This window comes from Pan troglodytes, chromosome 7, assembly GCF_028858775.2.
Source record: "Pan troglodytes isolate AG18354 chromosome 7, NHGRI_mPanTro3-v2.0_pri, whole genome shotgun sequence".
Taxonomy (NCBI): domain Eukaryota; kingdom Metazoa; phylum Chordata; class Mammalia; order Primates; family Hominidae; genus Pan; species Pan troglodytes.
This window is the reverse complement of record NC_072405.2, coordinates 143846717-143857983: the sequence shown is the minus strand read 5'-3', so window position 1 is coordinate 143857983 and position 11267 is coordinate 143846717.

The following is an 11267-nucleotide window of genomic DNA, read 5'->3' as shown; positions in this document are numbered from 1 at the left end:
CATTTCACCTTGACACCAAACCCTGGCATCTACAGATTTCAAGTAACAGGCTTCTGCTTCCAGGGAAAGCTCAGACAGTCCCTCATGTTGGGGCAAGCAGAACATGACAGCCCATCTATTTGGCTGAGATTGCCTTTTTATTTAAGGCCACAGTGGGCCTGCATTTACAGAGATATGCAAATATGTGAGTGGATAAATTTGTTATTCTATTTAAATCAGCTTCATTTGAGCATCTTCTTAAGTCACTCATGTTAGGCACCGGGGAACCAGCTATTAAAAAAAATAAATAAATAAGACAGGCTGTGTCCTCATGGAGCATCCCTTTAAGAGGAGATGCAGAAATCAAACCAATACTTACACCAATAAGCAACCCAGCTAGAATAATGACCTACCAGCCAGGCCCAGGAAAGAAAAGCATGTCAGAGAGGAACAGTGTGGTCTGGGGAAGATTACATTCGGGAAATATTCAAGACCACTGGGTCTGTGTCAGGGACTAGGTTGACAGTCTGTTCTCAAGGAAGTCACATCTACTGCTTGTAAAAACGGAGTTATGTACCAGGTGCAATGGACTGTAGAGGAAGAAATTCAATGGCAGGCCTGGGGAAGTTGGGGATAGTTTCCAGGAAAAATAGCGTGGAAGCTGAGGCTTGAGGAGAAGTAGGTATTGCCAAATGGCCAAGAGAGCAAGAAGGAAAGGAAATGCATAAGGTATGGAGGCATGAGAGAACATGGAATCGATAGGATGTAGTAGGAGGCTGGTGTTGCTGGAACATGAAATCTGATGGGAGGAGGAGAGAAGAGGAGAAAGATTTGAAGTGGAGAGGTGGCAAGGGCAGTCCGTGGAGGTCTGTGAGCATCCTGCTGAGGAGTTGTCACCTTCAGTCCACAGATGAGAGGGGTCATAGAAGAACATGTTAAACTACAACACCTAGCTGTGGTCCCAGCTACTGGGGAGGCTAAGGTGGGAGGATCGTTTCAGCCTGGGAGGTTGAGGCCGCAGTGAGCTGTGATTGCGTCACAGCTAGGTAGTCCGGAGGAGGAGGTGATGGTGCTGGTGCTGTTCTCCTTCTCTCCGCCTTCCTTCGTTTTAAATTGGCCCTGTCGAATTGAAATATTGTAAAATTATGAGTTTAGTTCCTTGTTTTAATCAGCGATTCTTGTGAACATCATAGGTCCTCCTTGGCTATTTGTCCAGAGTGTGAAGTCACTCTTCTGCACATGACCCTGTGGCCCAGGCCCACAGAGGTAACTGGAGAAGGAAGTCAGAGCCTCTAAACCAAGAAGGATCTCTTATCATAATTGAAGGCAGTGGGTCTTGAACTGTGTTAGTTGGTGGCCCCTGATCCGTGATCTTAAACTGCAGCAGGTAAAGGGAGGTCAATGAGGTGAGGCCAGGGCTTTCTCTTCCTGCACTGAGGACACCTTCTTTTACACTAGGCTTGCTACACCCAGAAGACTTTGCTTACAAGGAAAAGAAACCAACCCTAGTTTAAAAAAGAGGCAAAAAGACATTTATAGAATTGAAAGAAAACCTCAGCAACTAGGTCTTAATAATAAAAATGGTAATGATAAATAATAATAACAATAATAATAACAATAATAATAATAATAATACATCTCCTGTGTAGCAGTTGTTATTCTAAGAGTTTTACATGTATTAACTTACTCTTACAAAAATACTAGACAGAGGATACTATTATGATCCTGATTTTATAGATGAGAAAACTGAGACTCAGAGAAGTTAAGTAACAAACCCAAGGTCACATAGTGAAGAAGCATCAGAGATGTGATTTGAACACACAGAATCTGGTTTCTGAATCAATACTTCTTACTACTATGCTAAAAACTGGAAGCAAGAAGGTAAAGGCTAGTGATCTAGGTAGAAGGAAATAAAGCACAGGCTCTTCAAGGAAGTGGCATGGAGGATATACCTGGCTGGGGACACCTGCCACCCTGCAACTGAGGAAGGGGAGTCTCTTGCCCGACAGGTTTCCCAAATGACTTGGAATGGGGGAGGGTCACTTCTCAAAACAAAAGCCAAACGCAAGATTTCACATTAGATTTACCTTATTTATTTAATTTTTTGAGATGCAGTCTTGCTCTGTTGCCCAGAATGGAGTGCAGTGGTGCAATCTTGGCTCACTGCAACCTCCACTACCTAGGTTAAAGTGATTCTCCTGCCTCAGCCTCCTGAGTAGCTGAGACTACAAGCACTCGCCACTACTCCCGGCTAATTTTTGTATTTTTAGTACAGATGGGGTTTCACTATGTTGGCCAGGCGGGTCTCGAACTCCTGACCTCAGATGATCCACCTGCCTCGGCCTCCCAAAGTGCTGGGATTACAGGTGTGAGCCAGCCTAGATTTATCTTGGAACAACAAACAAATAAACAAATAAGAGTTCCCCTAATAGACAATAAAGAAATTATCCCCAGAGCCCTTTTAGTTTGTTTATAAACAAACAAAGATAAAAGTGAAGTTGTCAGTGTGAGTTTAAATATGTTATTATCTATGAGGGCAGCTTTTACACACAGAAAAAATATTTAAGGTTGGTTTCTAAAAATGTATTAACATGAAATCCACTTTTCCTCAGGTTTTAACTTCAATTTGCAAATTCATTTAAACATAGATGATGCTTTAACCATTACTTGCAAGAGGTCTCTTGGTCAATGTTGAAATAAACTTTACGCAGTGAGTTCAGGTAACAACTAAATTCATTAAATTGCCCCCAACGTTTAAAATGATGTAACAAGCAAAGGTAGCCAAAACATCTGGTACAGCAGATAGGCACAGTGGCTCATGCCTGTAATTCCAGCACTTTAGGAGGTTGAGGTGGGAGGATTGCTTGAGCCCATGAGTTCAAGACCAGTCTGGGCAACTTGGTAAGACCCACATCTACAAAAAATTCTACAAAATTAGCTGGGCACAATGGCACTCACCTGTGATCCCAGTTACTCAGGAGGCTGAGGTGGGAGGATCACTTGAGCCCAGGAGTTCAAGGCTTTGGTGAGCCTTGTTTGCACCACTGCACTCCAGCCTGGCAGACAGAGTGAGACAAAATCTCACTCTCTCACCCAGGCTGGAGTGCAGTGGCACAATCTCGGCTCCCTGCAACCTCTGCCTCCTGGGTCCAAGCAATTATCATGCCTCAGCCTCCTGAGTAGCTACGGATGCAAGCCACCATGCCTGCCTAATTTTTGTATATTTAGTAGAGACGGGGGTTCCACCATGTTGGCCAGGCTGATCTCGAACTCCTGACCTCAGATGATCCGCCCGCGTCAGACTCCCAAAGTGCTGGGATTACAGGCATGCGTGCGCCTGGTGAAAATCTGGTAAAGTAATAACTAAGCTTACAGGTAGAAGGACTCTTGAGTTCTTTTAAACAAACATAGTAACTTTTCTAACATTTTCCTGAATTTTTTTCAATGAAAAAGCATGTCTAAATCAAATTACTACTCAGTTACATTTTAAATGGCCACTATAAGATTAATTTGTCTCTAATATGTCAAAAACCTTTCTAAAAAAATTATACAGAACTCAAATACCAAACATAAGCTGATTTCCTGCACAGTGTTATTTCTGTGATTTACTTTCTAATCTCTCTATATAATTAATCCTAAACTTTCCCGGCGTGAAAAGATAAAAAAGTTGTGTTTAATATCACAAGAAACTTTCATTCTGAACTCATGATCTATCAGGCTGAGATTTTCTGCTAGAACACAAGGTCTAAGGTGTAAGAACAACTTTTTCTTCATCACAGTTGGGCATATTCAGTCTTCTCTCTAGTTACTTCTAGTTACTAAGGCAACAAGAAACTCCAAGTCCACACATTATAGATGAAACTAGTTTTTGCACCAGTGGCCCTGATCTAAGTTTAGTAATCTAACCCCTTTTACCCTGAAGCACAGACTGCTAATTGTCCCCTAAATGCCAGTTCTCCTTGGCACATACGTTCCTGGGATAAAGGCTAGATATACCAGCATTGCTTGCAACTAGGCAACTAGGAGAAGACTGAGGGGTGAAATGTAAGAAGTAGTGTTGTGAGCAATCTGTAAAAAAATGCCATGAAAGGTAAAGATCATGTTCTTCTCTCTCTTTCTGCCTGGAATAAAGATTTGATTGCTGGAGCTACAGCAGCCAACTTTGGACTATGAGGTAAACTTGGGGATGAATAGTATTTATTATTTACTATTGCAAAACAACAAGGTGGATGAACCCTGAGTCCCTGGAACTGTAGAATGCCATACCAGCCTTGTTTACCAAGACTTATAAAAGGAATAAATTAACTTCTATCTAATTAAGACACTCTTATTTTGAATTTTCTGCAGCAAAACTTAATCCTAATGGCTGCAGACACTATCACATGATTTGTAGAGATGAAATTCTCCCACTCCCCACAGGATTGTTCACTAGTGAGCTGTTTGACTGCTTGACACAATTCAGCCTTCTCCCCAAGTCTGGCCATAGAACACAGTCCTAAGGCACCTTAATGACTTAAACGGTTTTACCTTATTGGTATCCAAAATCAGTGGCAGGATATCACATCTCCTAAAACTGGGGACATAGCTCCCAATGTAACTTCAAGGTCGATTTAGCTGCCTCCAGAATCATTAAATGCAGACCATTCAAGGCAAGAAGCTAACATTATTTTATATTTTGTATGAGTTTGCAGTTCAAAATTTGTAAGTCAACACCAGAATATTTGGTAAATCATACACCTAAAAATAGTAATAGCTATTTGTAGTAAGTTGGCTAACTTACTGAGCACTTACTTTGCATCTGGCTCATTTAATACATCACCTTACTGAATTTTGCAACAGTCTTAGAAGATTCATTCTAGCATCATTGCCATTTTAAAGACAAGAAAGCTAAGGCAGGCCATGCGCGGCGTCTCACACCTATAATCCCAGCACTCTGGGAGGCTGAGGCAGGTGGATAACCTGAGGTCAGGAGTTTGAGAACAGCCTGGCCAACATAGTGAAACCCCGTCTCTAATAAAAATACACAATGAGTTGGGTGTGGCAGTGGGCACCTGTAATTCCAGCTACTTGGGAGGCTGAGGCAGGAGAATCGCTTGAACCCGTAAGGCAGAGGTTGCAGTGAGCCGAGATGGTGCCATTGCACTCCAGCCTGGGCAAAAAGAGCAAAACTCCATCTCAAAAAAAAGAAAAAAAGAAAGCTAAGGCTAAACATCTCGCCCAAGTTCCTACAGGCAGCTTCATTCCACAAACCATTAAGTGATAGAAGTACTCCTTAGCTTGGACGTTCTCTGTATGGTTTTAATTATCAAAAAAAAAAAAAAAAAAAAAAAGGAAAAGGAAAAGATTTGAAGATTTAGTCTCAAAGAAAGTTAACCTATTAAACTGCAGGACATCCACATAAAATTTTTTCCAGACCTCTTTTCTTTTTCTTTTTTTTTTTTTTCTTAAGATGGGGTCTCACTCTGTCACCTAGGTTGGAGTGCAGTGGCGTGACCTTGGCTCGCTGCAACCTCCACCTCCCAGGTTCAAGCAATTCTACTGCCTCAGCCTCCTGAATAGCTGAGACTACAGGCCCGCACCACCATGCCCGGCTCATTTTTGTATTTTTAGTAGAGACAGGGTTTTACCATGTTGGCCAGGCTAGTCTTAAACTCCTGACCTCAAGTGATCTGCCCACCTCAGCCTTCCACAGTGCTGGGATTACAGGTGTGAGCCACTGCGCCTGACCCCCTTTTATGTTTCAACAACATATATGGGTGTCAACTTCATTCTTTTTGAGCATGGAAATCTTATATCCCAAATTTGGATACTCATGCTTGGTTTCAACTGGGAAAAAATAACCTGCTCTCTCTTGCAAAAAATAAAGGGAGGGGACAAGCTCAAAATTTTAAGGCTATCACCATGGGCACATATTGGTTTTTTTGTTTTGTTCTGTTTTTTGTTTTTTGTGGTTTTTTTTTTTTTTTTTTTTTTGGAAATGGAGTCTCACTCTGTCACCAGGTTGGAGTGCAGTAGCGTGATCTCAGCTCACTGCAACCTCCACCTCCCGGGTTCAATGATTCTCCTGCCTCAGCCTCCCGAGTAGCTGGGACTACAGGTGTGCACCACCACGCCCAGCTAATTTTTGTATTTTTAGTAGAGACGGGATTTCACCGTGTTAGCCAGGATGGTCTCGATCTCCTGATCTCGTGATCCACCCACCTCGGCCTCCCAAAGTGCTGGGATTACAGGCATGGGCCACCGCATCCGGCTGGGCACATATTGTTAAAAAGAATTACAGGGCTTTCTTCCCCAGAGAGATGCAGTTGGCCTGACAGATTTCTGATACTGGGCAACTCTCAAACGATGTAATTTTCCATTCTCCTTTATAAAACATTTGCAGATATGCTGACAAGCATAGCACATGTAAGAAAGATGCTAAAATTAGTAATAACCATCATTTATTGAGTGCTTACTATCTGGCACTGAGCTAGTAACTTTTTCTATGTAATCTTTCTTAAAATGACTGAGGCCAGTACCAGATGCCCATTCTGCAGTTGTAAATCCAAAGACTCAGAAATATAAATCACCGCCGGACACGGTGACTCACGCCTGTAATACCAGCGTTTTGGGAGGCTTAGGTGGGTAGATCACTTGAGGTCAGGAGCTCCAGAGCAGCCTGGCCAACATGGTGAAACCCCATCTCCACTAAAAATACACAAATTAACCGAGCATGGTGGAGCATGCCTGTAATCCCAGCTACTCATGAGGCTGGGGTGGGAGAATCAACTGGGTCCAGGAGGCAGAAGTTGCAGTGAGCCAAGATCAGACCACTGCACTCCAGCCTGGGTGACAGAGTGAAACTCTATCTCAAAAAAAAAAAAAGAAAGAAAGAAATGTAAATCAGTTGGCGGGGCATGGTGGTTCATGCCTATAATCCCAGCACTTTGGGAGACCGAGGCAGCTGGATCATCTGAGGTCAGGAGTTTGAGACCAGCCTGACCAACATGGTGAAACCCTATCTCTACTAAAAATACAAAAATTAGCCAGGCATGATGGTGCATGCCTGTAATTCTAGCTACTCAGGAGGCTGAGGCAGGAGAATTGCTTGAACCCAGGAGGGAGAGGTTTCAGTGAGCCGAGATCACGCCACTGCCCTCCAGCCTGGGTAACAGTGGGGGACTCCATCTCAAAAAAAAAAAGAAATGTTAATCACTTGGCCAGCACATCTGGTGAGCTGCTCAACAACACGTCTGAGCCCAGAGTCCTCATCCCCATCCTCTGTGCTCTGCAGCTTCTGGTGCCAAGCAGGGCTGCATTTCAGTTTTCCTTTTCTGATCTCTCACTCAATCTCCCAGGTTAAAGTGCTAAGTTTTAAATGCCATCAAAGTATGATATAGAACATTTTTGATCCCTAAAGAGCCCCATAACTTATTTTCAAGAATGAAGGTGGTAACCTTGGGGTCTTAGACAGATGTAAAATCCAGTAATTGCATTCTGACTAAATGACTGTACTTACAGGTAAAATCATAGGACTATAATGTCCTTCTATGATTTTACCAGTTGCAAGGTTTCCAGTTGCAAGGGCCCTTAGAGAGCACCTAAGCCAGTGTTTTCCATCCTGAGAACAGTTTGTCCAAATGGCAACCCAAGCAGAAGCGCACACACACACACACACACACACACACAGACACACAATTTCAGCTATCTTTGCTGCTGTGCTTTGTGCTGTGTGTGTCCCAGTAAATTTCATGTGTCGGAACTTGAAACCCAAGGTGATGGTATTATAAGGTAGGGTCTCTGGGAGGTAAATAGGCTGTGAAGATGGCACCTCCTGGATGGGATCAATGCCCTTACAAAAGGACTTTAGGGAGTGAGTGTGTCCCTATGTCCCTTACACCATATGAGGACACAGAGTCTGTCTCATCTCTTCCACCGTGTGAGGACACCTATATGACACCATCTATGATCCAGAAAGCAGGCCCTTGCCAGACAATGAGTTTGTCATTGCCTTGATCTTGTACTTTGCAGCCTCCAGAACTGTGAAAAATAAATTTATGTTGTTTATAAATGACCCAGTCTAGGATACTTTCTTTATAGCAGCAGAAATGAATGAAGACATTCGTTGTCTCTTACCTTTCTTACCTTTTCTCACAGCACCTAGTGCTTCTCCTTTGAAGCATCTTTCATAATGATGATGATTATTATTATTTTGAGACAGAGTCACCCAGGCTGGAGTGCAGTGGCACAATCTTAGCTCACTGCAGCCTCTGCCTCCCAGGTTCGAGCAATTCTCCTGCCACAGCCTCCTGAGTAGCTGGGATTACAGATGCCTGCCACTGTGCCTGGCTAATATTTGTATTTTGTAACGATGGGTTTCACCATGTTGACCAGGCTGGTCTCGAACTCCTGACCTCAGGCGATCCACCTGCCTCAGCCTCCCAAAGTGCTAGGATTACAGGCATGTGCCACTGCATCCAGCCACATAATGATAATTATTCATTGATTTTGTAATTGCTGGACTTTTCTCCTACAACGTCAGCCCTCTGAAGAACACACAGTGCCCACCTGGTATGCCACTTCATGCCCACCCCCTAGTCCAGGGACTGACATCCAGCAAACATTCAATGAATATGAGCTAAATTGATTGATGCAGATGGGTGTCCAACGTGGAACCCCTCAGGTTCCATAGAGGCTAGTTGGAAAATACTGCTGTAACTCAACTTTCTCATTGTACTGATGAGAACATTGATGTCAGAGAGGGAAACCGTCAGAAGTCAGGTGGCTGCAAAGCAGCAGAGCAAGGACCTGAAGCCAGAACATCTTAGCAAAAAGACTGCCTTGTCTCTTTGGGATTTATGCATGGGTGGCTGTGGACGGGACTGTCTGTGAGTGTGGTCGGCCCAGCCCCTACAGTCATGATAGGAGGGACTTGTTTTAAACAGGCAGATTCCTGGACTGCACTGCAGGTCTACTGTTTCAGTCTGTTTGTGCTTCTCTAAAAAAATACCTTAGACTGGGTAATTTCTAAACAACAGAAATGTACTGCCAACGGTTCTGGAGGCTGGGAAGTCCCAGGTCAAGAGGCCAACTTATTTGGTGTCTGGTGAATACCTGTTCTCTGCTTCATAGATGGCACCTTCTAGCTGTGTCCTCACACCGGGAAGGGGTAAATGAACTTCCTTGGGCCTCATTTATAAGGGAAGTAATTCCATTCCACCTTCACGATTTCCTCAACTCCTAAAAGCTCCACATTAATATTATTGCACTGAGAATTAGTTCTAAACATATGAATTGGAGTGGGACGAAAACATTCAGATCTCAACGTCTACTGAATGAGAATTTCTTGGAAAAGGGGTTCAGGGGTTTATATTTAGAATAAGCCTCCTGAAGTGGTTCTTGTGCACATTAAGGTTTGAGAAGCAGAATTCTAAGGTTCCCTGTCTGACTCCAAAAGGTAACTAGAGGCTCAGCCAACTGAGATCCTCTTACTTGGGCCTGACTAAAGAATCACTGACCTGGGGAATTAGCTATATAAGGTCATGTTATTGAATGAATTATTCATTCCATTAGCCTTTCCTGTGAATCACCATGTCGGCAGGGCCCCATCCTTGGCCCTCTTTTCATTTTCTGCAATATTCCCAGGCAATCTCCTCCACACCTGGCTCCACCTCCCTCTCTTGGCTGTGAATTGAGTCTGGCCCCCAGCTCCTGAAAATGCAGCTGCCTGTGGCTGCATGACTTTCTAAAACATGGCCACAGACTCTTTGCCTTTCTCCCCATCAAAAGGAATACAGTTCAAAGAAGTAAAGCTACCTTACTTCTGGAGCTAGACCACAAGAGGCACGTGGCTTCCCCCAGTTCCCCGGGAAATCTCACTCTCACGATCTAGCCCCCTTGCTGCAAAAAGCCCAAGGCATGTGGAGAGGCCACATGGATGTGCTCCAGTGGGCAGTCCCTGCTGCATCCAGCCCTCAAGTCAGCTCATTCCTTATCCTACGTACATGAGTGAAGAAGCCTCTAGGTGACTCCTGTGATTTACCCTCAGATTCAAGTCTTCCCAGACACGGTGGGGCAGAGACATGTTATCCCTGCTGAGTATCATCCAAACTTATGACCCACAGATTCCATGATCATAATGAAATATCAGTTTTATGTCTCTAAATTTTGGGATGGTTTGTCAGGCAGGATTATTAACTAGAACCAGCAGCAACTAAATGGTGCACAGAAAGTACCATGACAAATAAAAATGACACTGCCTCCTCTCCTCCGTCTTGGCAGATGCCCCATTCTGCAGATTGTCACCATCCACTGAGTGTCGGTGAGGGTTGTACTTGGGTTGCAAGTAACAAGAAACCTCCATATGCTATCTTGAAGGACTAGGACTAGGGCTGAGTATTGTTGCATTTTTTTTCTTCCTTTCTTTCTTTTTTTTTTTTTGTTTGAGACAGAGTCTTGCTGTATCACCCAAGCTGGAGTGCAGTGGCGTGATCTCAGCTCATTGTAACCTCCACCTCCTAGGTTCAAGCGAATCTCCTGCCTCAGCCTCCCAAGTAGCAGGGGTTACAGGCCTCTGCCACCATGCCTGGCTAATTTTTGTATTTTTAGCAGAGATGGGGTTTCGCCATCTCTGGCTGGTCTTGAACTCCTCACCTCAAGTGATCCACCTGCCTTTGGCCTCCCAAAGTGCTGGGATTACAGGCATGAGCCACCTAGCCCAGCCATTGTTACATATTTTCTTTCATAAAACAAAGAAAAGATCCCCAGATAGGATACTGCTGGCATTGATTCCAGTGCTCAAGAATGCCTTCAGGGATCAAAGAGCTTTCTATCTTTTAACCCCATATTTCTCACGCTGGTCTTGCCCTACTAGATGGATGCTACCTCTCCAGATACCACATGCGTGTTTAAAACAAAACAAAAACAAAACAAAAATAATTCTGTTGCCAGAAAGAAGTAAGAGATGGATGCTAGGGGGCAGTGTAATTAGCAATGCCACTGCTTGCTCTCATGGAAAACAGAAATACAAGCTTTTTCCTTCTCCTCCTGCCCCTGACCAAAATTGTTGTGATCTATCTATTTCACCTTCTTTGAAACTCATCTACCTCTTTTTAGGCTTCTGCCACTTCCTTAGGTCAGAGCCCTGGCAGCGCTTAGATGATTGAAATTATGGTCTCATTGCTTCTTGTCTGGACATATGGCCACAAGGCTGCCTGAGGTGTCTGCCTAGCATGCAAATCTGCCAACGCTCACCATGTAAAATTCTCTGAGAGCTTCTGACTGCTCTCAAAACAGAGCCAGACTCTGGC